Raw genomic sequence first — 14,577 nt, 5'->3', positions numbered from 1 at the left:
GAAATTGGTACCTATGTCAGTCAGTATTTCTTTCAGGAAATCTACCCTGCTGAAAATCTCTAACAAAGCATTTGCCACCCTTTCTGCCTCAATGGAGGACAGGGCCACTTCCTCAGGGTACTACAATATACTTCTTCCCTGTGGAACTTGGGGTAGTCAGAGGCCGCACAATATCCATAGCTACCCTCTGGAATGGCTCCTCAGTCACAGGCAAAGGCATCAAAAGAGCCTTGACCTTGTCTCCTGCCTTGCCTAGTTTTTGGCAGTGCTCACAGGTCCTGTAGTACCCTGTTACATCCCTGGAAATCCCAGGCCAATAAAAGTTCTGCATAATACGTCTCTTGGTATGCTTTATGACCATATGACCTGCAAAGGCAATATCATGGGCTATGGCAAGAAGTGCCAGATGATAGGCTCTGGGCACTTCCAACTGCTGAATTCTCTCAGCCTCTTGCCCTTCCTCAGGGGCCCACTCTCTATACAGTAACCCTTTGTCCCAGTATACAGATTCTCCCTTCCTTTGAGAATCAGGTGCCTCCCTGGCTACCTCCCTCAGGCCTTGTACTGTAGGGTCTGAGAGCTGAGCTTGTCTTAACTCTCTCTCTGTAACCCTTCCTAGCTCCGCTTCCACAGGAAGTCTGGTATTCTCTGACAGCGGTGCCTCACTGTCATCCTGGGTACTGCTACTCACCTCTGCCCTTGCAGTCATGCTGTCCAAGGGAACATCATCAGTACCCACATGCAGCTGTGGCTCACCTTTAGTATCACTGCTACAGGGTAGCTCCCTCTCTGAAGTAACCACCACACCAGTCCTGGCTTCAAGTCTGCAGTCTTTCTGTGTATCCCCCAGGCTACCAGACCCACATGCTTGTCTCCAGGCCTGACTGAATGCCACTGCATGTGCACAAGGTACTGCATTATCAAAATCATTCCCTATCAGGACAATCTGCAGGGATATCCTGAAACACACTTACTTGCTTGCTTCCTTTTCCACCCTCCCAGTCAAGATGTCACTAGCAAAAGGTATTTGGAATGGGGTCCCTCCTAAAGCTCCGACTGGAGTAGACTGCCCAACAAGTAGTGAGCCACTTTAACCATTGCAGGCTTCACAATGGTTAGGTCAGAGACTGTGTCTCTCTTAGCAGTGGCCTCTTTCCCATCACCTAAGACAGGATATAACCTCTTGTGATAGTTTGGTACCCTTGTTGTCTCAAGACAACTTACTTTTGTCATTCTGTCATTCCCACTTACTGGCTCTCCCACTGTTTGTTCCCTGCCTTACCTATCTGGACATTTATATGCTACATGGCCCCACTAGTTGCATTTAAAACATTTAACCTTTGGTCCTGGCCATGTACCTGGATTAATGGCTTCCCCTGCTAATGGTGGACTCTATTGGGGTGCTCTAGGTTACCCACCATGGATTCCATTAGACTCATGAGCAGCACTGGATATCCCTTTCCTGTGCAGTTATGCCCTACTTGTTAGGTATAGGTCTCTGTTTTTCCCCAACTCATCTGTTGTGTTACATTCTCTATCTGATAACCAGTTTCTTGTGTCCTCAGACAAAGTGCTAAGGGCTTGTTCCCTCACCAAAAGGTCTGCCAGCCCTTCAAGATTGATGACCTGACACCCACTCACCCATCTATGAAAATAAATGCTAAACTCAGCAGTATATTCACACGCACTTTCATATGCCTCGCATCTATGCTCACAAAACTTTTTTTCTATAAGCTTCAGGTGTTAACTTAAAACACTCTACCATGCAATTTTTAACTGTACTATAATTTAAGTAATCAATTTCAGACAATTTAGAAATAGCAGTTACAGTTTTACCATGGAGTAAGAGGGTCAGGAAGGGTCAGAAACTGTACCCAGAGCCCTTAGTCAGCATTACACTGTTTACATACCCTTTCAAACATATGAATAAAATTGTCAAAGTTATCACCGTCTATAAATTGTGGAAGAACTTTACTGACCTTTGATGCTTCTGGGGTTCAGTTACTCCTTTCCCCATTACTTCCATGACCCTGGCAAAGAGTCAGCATCTCCTCCACATGTTGCCACTGCTTCTCATTCTCCTCAGCTTCCAGAGATCTCAGTTGGCCTCCAGTTCAAGTCTCTTTAACTCCAGAGGGATCATTAAGTCCTCTGAGGAAAGGTTGAGCTGTCCATTTTCTGAGAGTTGTACCTCCCCAAGGCCAGTTTGACTGCCCTCCTGGTTGCTGGTCTGTGATGCAGCTGTGCCTAAGGCTGCAATCATCTCTGATTTACTCAGGTTGGCATGCACCAGTCCTTTGGCTTGACACATCTCAACCAAATGGCTCTTTGTCAGCTTGCCATACTCCTCTGCTGACATCCTTGCCTGCTCGGCCTGACTAACTAAGCTAACAAAAACTAATGTGATATGAAACTCTGAATGTTCACTGTGTGGCTGATTGAAAGTACAAATAGCTTCTTTAGTGACCACTGTTTACAGGCTACAGGAATTCAATATCCACACCACTGGATCCCAGTATGGGGATAACCCACTACTGCCACCAATATAATGTGATGCCCCACCACTGGACCAGTAATCAAGGATCCTCAGTCCTCACCACTAGCACCAGTGGAGGACATAACTGGGGAGATGACAAGTACACACACACACAGTATTTCCAGATGCAGCTCTCTGCATCATGTGCAATTTTCCTTAACAGCACACAGAGACCACAGCCAGTCCAGGGCAGGTTTGTCCCCTCTTTCTTCAGATCATCATTAAGACCCCCCCCACTGGCACACTTATAGATTTGAGATCCCAGCTGAGTGGCCAAGCCAAGACCTTCAGCACCCTCTCTGTTAAACCAGTTCTTCGTATCACTGCCAAAGTAGCTGACACACAGACACACACACACACACACACACACACACACACACACACACACACACACACACACACACACACACACACTTTGAGCTTTGACTTATACACACACATACACACCTGGGAAAGGCTGACACAAGTTTACTAGCTATGTCCCCTTCTGCCTAGACTATAAGGTAGTTATTACTGCCACCATCCGTGTCCTTATCAGCTACTTTAAGGCCTTTAACAAAGGGTGTCTAATCTTACTGTGTAATGTTACCATCAATCCAAATGGTAGTTTGAACAAGAGCAAGGCTATTAGAAGTGGCCTACACAGTGTCACCAAATAAATATGTAAGTACTCTCAGAACATAAATACAGTGGGTATAAAAGGTTTACACACCCCTGTTAAAATGCGTAATTTTTGTGATATAAAAATGAGACTATGGTAAATCATTTCAAATTTTTTCCCACCTTTAATGTGACCTATAACCTGTACAATTCAATTGAAAAACAAACAAATCTGTTAGGGGAAAAAATATAAAAAATAAAAAATGTACAATAAGCTGGTTGCATAAGTGTGCACACCCTTAAACTAATACTTTGTTGAAGCACCTTTTGATTTAATTACAGCATTCAATCTTCTTAGGTAGGAATCTATCAGCATGGCACATCTTGACTTGGCAATATTTGCCCACTCTTCTTTGCAAAAGTGCTCCAAATCTGTCAAATTGTGAGGGCATCTCTTGTGCACAGCCCTCTTCAGGTCACCCCACAGATTTCCTATTGGATTTAGGTCTGGGCTCTGGCTGGGCCATTCCAAAACTTTAATTTTATTCTGTTGAAGCCATTGTTTTGTTGATTTGGATGTATGCTTTGGGTCTTTGTTGTGTTGAAAAGTGAAATTCCTCTTCTTCAGCTTTCTAGCAGATGGCTGAAGATTTTGGACCAAAAGTGACTGTTATTTGGAACTGTTCATAATTCCCTCCACCTTGACTAAAGCCCCAGTTCTAGGTGAAGAAAAGCAATGACAAAGCATGATATTGCCACCACCATGGTTCACCGTTGTGATGGTATTCTTTTGGTGATGCGAAGCATTGTTTTTGTGCCAAACACACCTTTTGGAATTGTGGCCAAAAAGTTCAACCTTGGTCTCATCCGACCATAACACATTTTTCCACATGCTTTTGAGAGACTTGATGTATTCTTTTGCAAATTTTAGCCAGGCCTGGATGATTTTCTGTATAAGAAAAGGCTTGCAACCCTACCACATAGCCCAGACATATGGAGAATATGGGAGATTGTTGTTACATGTAGCACACAACCAGTACTTGCCAGAAATTCCTGCAACTCCTTCAGTGTTGCTGTAGGTCTTTTGGCAGCCTCCCTGACCAGTTTTTGTCTTGTCTTTTCTTGAATTTTAGTGGAACCTCCAGTTATTTGCAATGTCCCATATTTTCTCCACTTCTTGATGACTGTCTTCACTGTGTTCCATGGTATATCCAATGCTGTGGAAATGTTTTTGTACCTTTCTCCTGACTGATACCTTTCAACAATGAGATCTCTTTGATGCTTTGTAAACTCTCTGTGAACCATGACTTTTGCTATAGCAGTCAACTGAGTAAATGTCAGGAAGATCCTACTGTTGATTTTTATTTGGGGTTAATTAGAGTCTCTTTAATTGACTGCAGGTGTATACTGAAAAAGACTAAATGCTGTAATTAAATCAAAAGGTGCTTCAACAAAGTATTAGTTTAAGGTTGTGCACAATTATGCAACCAGCTTATTGTACTTTTTTTATTTTTTATATTTCCCCTAACATATTTATTTGATTTTCAATTGAATTGTACAGGTTATAGGTCACGTTAAAGGTGGGAAAAGTTTTGAAATGATTTATTGTGGTCTCTTTTTTATATCACAAAAAAACGGGCATTTTAGCAGGATTGTGTAAACTTTTTACATCCACTGTATGTCCAGACAGATCAGCCACAATGAAAGTTTTACATATATTTAATAACAAGTAATAAAAGAACAAGAAAATATTCAGTAAATAATCACAGTTACATCAGAGTTCAAAATTACAGGAAATATTTAAAACAATATTGCAATGCAGTCTCAAATAAATAAAGAGAACATCTAAACTATACTTCAGTATATTCCTGACTGAATCTAAGAGAATTACTATACCCTAGTTAACTTATTTACAGAGCAACAAGCAGATGTGGTGAGTGGATGTTCTTGTCAGGTCAAAGACAAAATACACAATGCCCAGTCTCTCTCTCAGAGAGTTCTTAAATTAATATCCCAAATATTACTGCTAAGATAGCTTTCAGAATTACATAATTTCTTGTCATCTGACTCTATCCCAGGTGAAACCTATCACTGATGCAGCTGGTAGCATGCAGCATCTACCTGTGAAAATACATAGACCTCAGATCTTTTGACAAATGGTGGAAGTCGTAAAATAATTTACATTCCTCCACATTTAAAGACAATACAAAAAACTTCTAGTTCTAGTTGTCTCCTGAATAACATCTCTTTTATGGCCCAGCCATAAAATAATTCAATCTCAATTATTCTTCTGAAGTTAACTTCTTGTGTTGCAGTTTCCATTGTTAAAATATATACATCTACAGTTACAATAGTGTATATACATTTCTGCTCGCTACTTTCCAAAATATCTCTTCAGCACATGTCTGTATGGCTTACAATCTTGTTGTTGATCACACTTAATGTGACTGACGTTTGTGCGAAACTGCCTTTGGTCAAACTGAAATTATGAATTACACAATGTCGAACCTTACAATAGTGAGCATTCGTTGTTGTAAGGTTCGACATTGTGGTGCAGATTGCACTATAGTGGGGATCGGGAAATGTACCCTTTTCCCCTCACTGTAGTGTGATTTTGGAGTTTGTATATATCAGTAGAGGGTTGTGGGGGTGCAGGGGGCTTGCACCCCTGCAAAAGTGTTTGTTAATGTTGAGCAGAAGTGCAGCATTTCAGTAAAGTTGACATTTTTGAAATTTTGACTTTACTGAAATGCTGCCTTCGACATTTTTTGTGTTTGGTGTTAAAATTTCCGAACATGTGATTCAGACATCTTAACACTGGAATGGAGTAGATTTGACTATGTGATAGTAAACCATCTGTACAATATGACATGCAGTTCTAATAAATCTGTAACACAAGCATCTTACATGAAGAATGTTGACATTCACAACTGACACATAATCATTCATAAAATTCCAGACAGCTGTGCTGGCAGTATCTCCTTTTTGTTACACTTCTATATAAATCATGCTAATATTCACAAACGACAAATAATTATTTACAAAATTCCAGCTAGTAAGGCTGGCAGTATCTCCTTTCATGACATATGGTGCCCCTATGCTTAACAACTTACATACCACACTAAAAACTAAGCTACAATCATATTACAGTAAAATTGCTAAATGTGCAACTGTGTCAATATACTACACTCATTTCAGCACTCTGTACTCCCTTAAATGGCCAGAATTCCCACATTTCCTCAGCTGCCTTCAATTTATTACTGCCCACAACATAATATATAAACCTGCAGCTTGTCCTGCCCATAACTCTGTATTCCACATCTACATTCCTAGATGGTGCCTCTCATCTGATGACAAAACTCCTCTATTTACATGAGCCAAAAAAATCAGCTGGACAAAGCGTATACTCCTACTTGATGGGCAAAATCTGGAATGCACTACCACTAGCAATCAGAGCAAATCCTAACCTCATAAAAATCTATTTACTGCATACTATAGAATATAAAAAGGAATTACTGTATTTTTCCATTTATTAAATGTAATGTTTTATTCAGTGTAATGTGTTACCCAATGTTTTGTTACTTCTAATGGTAATTTTGGAACTTTTCTCCTGGGGCCTCAAAATGGGTACCTCTAGCCCCAACAGATTTTCTCAGAAAACAAATATAAATATATACATACATACATATATACGTGGTTTACCCTTACTTAATTGACAGACCACTCTATCAAAACTCACTCCATTGATGCCGCAAAACATTGACAACCCACCGGCCAACGTTATTCACATGGTAAGTAACCATTTGGCCAGAAACCTGAACTTTGCCCCATACCCCCACAGTAGTGCATTCTTGGAGTTAAAATATTAAGTAAGGGGGGTGTGGGGGGCGAAGCCCCCCCACGTAGGGGGGGTGTGGGGGCGTAGCCTCCCACATGTGTGCATTTGTTTTAATTGTAGGTTTCTACTTGTGGATGGGCAAACTGTTACCGTGTGAGTAACATCGGCCATTGGGTTGTTGATGTTTTACGGCATCGATGGAGTGAGTTTAGATGGAGTGGTTGGTCGACTAAGTAAGGGTAACCCATATAGATATATACATATATACACAATTCATTTATAAAATAATGGCAAAACTATAACATGGAATAGATCAAGAACACACATACATATTTAGATATGCAGATTTCTAACAACTTAAAAAGCGCCATAAAGATAAATTATGAGAACTTATTTGAAAATGCTTCCACTTTTAGCAGAATGTTTCACTGAAGTGGCTTTTCACTGATGGATGAAAGACAATATATTTAATTAAAAATGAGATTATTGAACATTAGTGGCTTTTTCACATAAGGTCATGGTACAGTGGGGATCAAGAAATATGCCCTTTCCCCACTGTAGTGTGATCTTCGAGTTGGTGTATATAAAAGTAGGGGGGTTATACAGCAGATGGGCTTGCTCCCCTGCAGAACTCTGCTTTTCTAATTTTTCTGATCCTTTGCGGATTGATTTTTTTTTTTTTACCATTTGAGTTTGATCATTTCTTGACTGATATTTAGTGGGTTGGACGAGTTATTTCTCTACCCTTTTGAAGACAGATTGCAATTAATTAAATTAATCTTTCTTCTAAAATTGTTTTATATTAAACAATATTCTTCCTTGATACCAGAAAAATATATTCAAAAGAAATTCAGCAGATCACTTTTTGTTTGTGGTACCCAAACAAACCAAGATACCAAGATTGGATGTAAAACATCATATAAGAATCTGGGAAAATGGTAATACTGATTTTCCTTATAGAAAGTCATACACAATAGCTAATGTCTTCAGAACGAATTAATCTACTTATCAGAGTCCATAGAAAGAAAGTACATGAAAATATTACGCTTTAACACAAATGGACTATGCCAACATAAGCACATAAAATAATGGATAATAATTTAATATGGTTTTTCAAAACCTATTTCTTTGATAGGTCTATAAACTTAAGATCTTCTTATAATAATGGTGCCATGAAATCATTTAAAAACATTTTATTTAAGAACTTTGAAATCAGAAATTGGTTAGTCACAATTTCCCTATTATCTTTACACCAAACTTTTTAGATGGAACAAATATTCTAAACATGTTACTACTAAAAGACAGCTGTTTTATTTTTGATTATCTGATTGGGTTGTTTAAAATATATAAAATAACATATTCTGACAAAAATGTTAGTACATTTTACTGGAATTTAAATTAATGAATATTAATTCAAAATGAGAGAATGCAATAATTTCACTTTAATATATAAACTATAAGTCACAAATGATTTCATGCAAAAAGATTAAATACTAACAACAAATTATCAAAATGATATAAATCAATTTTCCTCTTAAATGATATAATTAAACCTAATTTCTGGAGTTACGTGAAACATATTTCATTTAATGAGCTGGATGTTAATACTAAAAAAACTGATCTTAAATTCTGCCAGCAAGACCACAGCCTCACTACAGTGGAATGTTTGTTCAAAAAAAATAAATAAATAATAAAAAATAAAGGCATATTGGGAACATGTCTTTTATAGCTGCATAAATTTATGAGATTACTAGCTTAGAATAGAAGATTTTTTGAAGGCATACATGATGTGTATCATGTGAGTTAGTTTTTAATAGCATTTCATTTTCCAATACATATTTGCATTTTGAAAGATTAACATGGCTTACTGTGGACTCTTGCCAAAAGCCAGGAAAATAATCACTTGGATTTGGAAGACCAACAAATTTCCAACATTTTAAGACTTCATTCAACTAACCACTGAAGTATGCCCAAATTAAATAAATACAATGTCCATGAGCTCTAAGATGAGACTTCTAAATTATACATTCTGCACAAAATTAAATTTATTAGATAAATTCAACAAAGATTAAAAAGGATAAACTTTTTATAATGTTGTTTATATCTGTGATGTGAATAAAATGGCTAGTATTAGAAATGTAATGGAACTTATTTTGTAAATGGTTGGGACTGAATCTTGTTTATTGTCTTTATTTTCTCAAAAATGTAATAAAAATGTATTTGTAAAAAGAACTACCTAATTTATGTTTCACCATTCAGCTGTTAATGGTAGACCTGTCCCACACCTATCTGGTACATTTCCCTTTGTGGTTGGTTCTGTGACAGTGTGATTATAGTTATTGTTGATTCTGCATTACAGAAGCTTATTAATTACTTTGATGAATTAAACTAATGAATTATTATGCATTCTAGAAGCATCCCAGGTGTAAAGATTTCCCAACAGGGATGGGGGGGGGGCATTCAAATCTCCTTCAGTTTTTAAGTGACTGCTTTCAAAATATTGTTGCAACTCCACAAAGAAATTGTAAACGTTATACTTATTTAGTTGCTCATCACTGCCAGTTTCCTGTAGTTAGCACCAAGCAGAATGACATTTCCATGCCTTGCCCCTTGTAGGTATTGCATTCACCACAGAAATATTACTAGTCTTAGGTTTTGGGCACATGTAAATCCCAAGTTTAAAATTATTAAAATATTCATTGGTATGATTAAACTCCCTTTTGCTGAGATTCCCCTCACTGCTTCAGTTATTCGCTGCAAAATTGTATATTTTCAGAGTACTTTTATCAGGCAATATGTTAAAGTAGCAGCCAGTAACTAAGGAGTGGATTGAAACACACACACACACACACACACACACACACACACACACACACACACACACACACACACACACACACACACACACACACACACCCTTTCAGAGTGACACCTTCTTGTTGCTTCCCATCTATAGACACATGATTCTCTTATTTTAATAATGCAGAATTTAATGAAAATATTAAAATGCAAGAAAGGTTTTAACCAAATTCCAGAAGAGCAAAGAACTCTGAGCTGGTACTTGTTCATTCCAGCTAATAACTGTGTTTTGTTGTTGAATAGACTGTCCATGCTGATATGATCATTGGTCATGAATGAAAGAGAAAGATTACGTAGGAAATAAAAATGCAAGTATTCATTTAGTAGTCATACCTGTTAACTGTTTCTTGTTTAGAGGCATCCCTGATTCTGGCTCATTCTTTTCCTCTTAAAATCAGCATTTGTTTGAGAAAATGTGCTGAATTATATTAAACAAATAAAATGACTGCTAGAGTTACAGACTTATTTTACTGCAGAAATGCATGCCAATTCATGTCATCTTATTCTGTCAGCTTTCTAATTCAGTATCACCAATATTATAATTGTGTCCCAAAACTGAGCTTTTGTCTCCGATTATTTTTGGATTTGTTACTGATTCTGGAGCTAAGAAGTTGACAGTAATGTTGCATCTGGAGGGATGAGACCAGACTAGAGTATGTCCCTGCTAGACAGAAGGAGAGTGAAAATGGCAAGAACAGATTGATAGGTGTGAACCAGAGACTGAGAAGCAGACAATAAGCAGAGCAACGTGTCTGCTTTTGATTTTGGCTTCAGCTGTAGCTAGATGAGGCGAGAACAGCCAACAGAATGTTTGGGGATATGTAAATTATGCTCCAGGTTGAGGGTGGCCTGTTATGTGTTCATAATTTCTTGTAGAATGTTAAACAATGAACACTGATCCTTATTAGAAAATTAACAGGAATATACAAGAATGTAGCCAATAAAGAAAGGAGAAAAAGTTAGAAAAGGGATTATGACATTATTATAAAGTTATATAGTTCCATTATTAGGAATAGAATGGAATGCAATAGTTTTATATTGGCAGGTAAGTGGAGAGAATAAAATGGAAAGAAAATTATTCAAAAGAAGAGTAAAAATAAAGAACCAAGAAGCAAGCAACGTGATGTGTGAGTGGACATGGAGGTGATGAAAACATGAGAACATGTGAGTTAATGTAAAAGGTTGGCTTAATGTGTTGTACAGATGTGACTTTTCATTTTAGATTGTATTTGAGTATGTGTGTGAGTTATGTCTGCTCACAATATGTGTTTTCTTGTTAATTCCATTTGTAAGTGAGGTTAGCAGCCCTCCTTAACATTCTCTTTCTTTATTACTAGATAGGTTTAGGGGGTACCAGGCCCCCTTACTAATAGAATTAATGGTAAATATACCAACCATTAACAGATTTATTATAATGTAGTGGTTTTCAACTAATATTTTGTGATCCCTTAAACTTCCTTAAGAGTCTGACAGGGGTTCTATGAATAACTTAAGCTGCCTGCTTCACTGAATGTTCTTGCTTTCATGGAAGAGATCAGCCTAAAGATCATATGCAGGCTAAATGCATTCTAGTAGTGGAATATATGAAATATATTTAATGTAGTTACACATAATTACTTTAATTTTAAATAAAAATCATTCTTTTTTTACGTGTTTCCTGTATGCCATAGAATGTTATTTTGTGAATCATATTAGTGCACTGATGAAATGGATGATCCAGGCTATTGGAATTAACATAAAAAATATAATATTCACAGAGGGAGTGCTGTCTTCTCATTATACTTGGCTTCCACTGTGGGTGTTTTGTTGACTTTTGCTTAGTGTGTCTTACAATAAAGGTCTACAATAGCTGTTCTCTGGGATTGCATTATATGTGCAGAAAATGTATATTTCTTCAGGCAAAATACTTATTTCTTTACTTTGCCATTATACTGCTGGAAAAATATTGTAGATTGAAGCAAGCAAATTAGTTAATTTCTATGAGTTGCCAAGGTGTATGTTTTTTTTTTTTTAACAACTAGTTGTTAGTGCCTGAAAGTTCATAAATAAAATATTGGTCATGAGGTATGTATACTTTGGCTCACATTCACTGCATCATTCAGATATTTTGAATTATTCTTGGTTTCACCTGTGGGTGTTGTGTTGGACTTCTGCTCAGTATGCCAAAAATAATAATGTGCTCCATTAAAGGAAATCTCCACCCTCTCCTACAGTTTAATTCAATCCTTAGGTTTCTTTTCTCCCTTCAATATGGTTCTAGTATTGTGTCAGTACCAGAAACCTGCTTGTACTTTTTAAAACTTTTATTTCCTTGCATAGGAAGCAAAGGAAGGGAAAGCTCGCCTACGTTTTTAAGCTTAACTTCTCACATATTTTGCAGAGGAATTTGTCTACACCTGCATGACATATCATTAGGGTTGCCACCTTCGTTCACGGCTAAAACCGGAGCCACGCCACGCCCCTCGCGTCACCAGTAACCCCGCCCGCCCCACCCCCTCTCCCGCCAACATACCGCCTATTTTGTGATGTCACGACAGCATCACACAACGGGAACGCCCTCTTTTTTCGTTTCCCGCCGCCTCCTTTTGGTTGATTTGCTATGCTTTTCTGTAAAAAAAGCATAGTAAATCAGCCAATCAACGGGAACGCCCTCTTTTTTGGTTCCGGCAGACTGCTTTTGGCTAATTTGCTATGCTTTTCTGTAAAAAAAGCATAGCAAATCAGCCGATTTACAAACTCCGATAGTCTGTTTCCTTTTTGAAACAGAATACCGGAGTTTGTACAGTGTTTTCCGGACTACCGGAGAATCGGTTTGATTTCCTGATAGTCCGGAAAAAAAACGGAGGGGTGGCAAGCCTACATATCATGGACACAGTTAAATCTGTAGTTTACCCTGTCCAGTACAGCTGTCAGTCTTAGATGGGCAATTAATCCTGCTAATGTCAGGAACAGAGCAGCTGATATAAAAAAAAAGACAGAAAGCTGTGAAACTGTTTTCCACTGATTTTATTGCAGATAGGAGGAGAACTTACCCCCCTTCATAGTAAAACAAAGCAATTAGATCAGTCAGGGGTTTAAAGGCAGTTGTCACCTCTTCTGACAAATTTACATAAGCAGCAACACACAAACACACACATACTATATATATATATATATATATATATATATATATATATGCAATTTGGGTGCATACAATTTATTTACTTGACATGGTAGAGTTAAGCATTATTAATGTATACATTCTAGTAAAGGTTGCTTAATGTTTTACTTATTCACTGTCACACAATGGCTGTGTGTTGTGCATGTATTTTTTGTTAATGTCTTTATGTCAGTATTTTTTTCTTTGTATTGCTAAGTGCATTTATTATTACTCATAATTATCTTTGCCAGTGTAGCCCAAGTTGTGCCTGAAAAGGGTCCTGAGACCAGTTAATTTTCCTGGTTACCAAAGTATAAATAAATATGAATTAGAAAATTGGGGGAGAACATGACAGAAATAATTAAGGAACTAGTAGAGCACATTTTAATTCTGCACAATTCATGAGAGCGAAAAAACTTCCCAAAGAAAGGCATTGGGAAGTAGCAGAAAATGTACAGCAAGGATCATTTACTGCAATGAGTTTTCACAGCTCAACATGAGCCTGTGAGGGAAAGTCTGTCACTTCTTTTAGAACTATAAAAAAATCCCTTTACAAAAGCCTGCTATTTACCTACTTTCTTTTGCTGGAAGTAGCTAGTAGCTATTTATAGCATAGAGCAAGCTTTAACAGACACATACATGAGGCTGAGTCAGGGAAACATAAAAGTAGCTCTGTTACAGAAAGTGTCTTAAGGTGAGAGTGCTTCACAGTCCTGCCATTCTATGTTAATGGCATGAGAAAACAATACCACGTCTTTATGTCTATCATGACTCATATAAAGAGGACTTGAAATGTACTCTGGGAAGAAGGAATGAAAACCAGAAAACAAGATCATGTTACTAAGGCAGCCCCCACCATCCGACATTTTGAGGGAAACACATTAAAGTTGTGAAAGAAGCACTTGGGGTGATTTTGAGGCATTAAAAATATCTCAGAAAACAAAGGTGCACTGAAAAAGAACATTTTTTTGAGTTCTAAGGTGAAGTTTTCCTTTAATATTTTATTGACTTCCATACCTTTCAACCTCTTAGAACAAGAAATCTGGACAAAGCCATACATAAAAGTGGGACAAAGGCCCAAAAAAATAGGGACAATTTTTAAATATTGCTCTTACAACCTTAGAAAGTTGATAGAATAACAATTTGCATTAGCATGTATTCTCTGAAAGGTATGAAGTCTGAAACTCAAATGTCTGTCATTATCTTCTAACTTCAATCTTTAGTGAGTTGCCACTAATTTGACAGAAAACCACAATTTGATGAAAAACGGACCAAAACTAAGAGGCAAAAATCTGGACATTCTGCGAAAATCTGTACAGTTGAGAGGTATGCGTGTCCTATTGCATCTGTAAAAAATCTATAGAATTTTACCAGGCAGACTATCTATCTAGCTTTCTATCTATAGATTTAGTTTCTTTTAAGTCACAGTTAAAACTGGAGCAAGAAAATTGGTGGGATTGAAGTCATCGTTGTGATTCACTGAAATTCCGATTTCGTATGGGTTGAGTAACATTTGAGGTGTGTTTTACGTTGAGTTGACCTCTTGTTTCTGCCTGAAAGTTTAATAATGAAGTCTTATAGGGAAGCCAATATAACGAAATGTTA

The sequence above is a fragment of the Protopterus annectens genome, chromosome 13.part0 (genome assembly GCF_019279795.1).
Source record: "Protopterus annectens isolate FY-2018-M chromosome 13.part0, PAN1.0, whole genome shotgun sequence".
Lineage (NCBI taxonomy): Eukaryota > Metazoa > Chordata > Ceratodontiformes > Protopteridae > Protopterus > Protopterus annectens.
The sequence above is the reverse complement of the archived record's forward strand: the minus strand, read 5'-3'. Positions refer to the sequence as shown.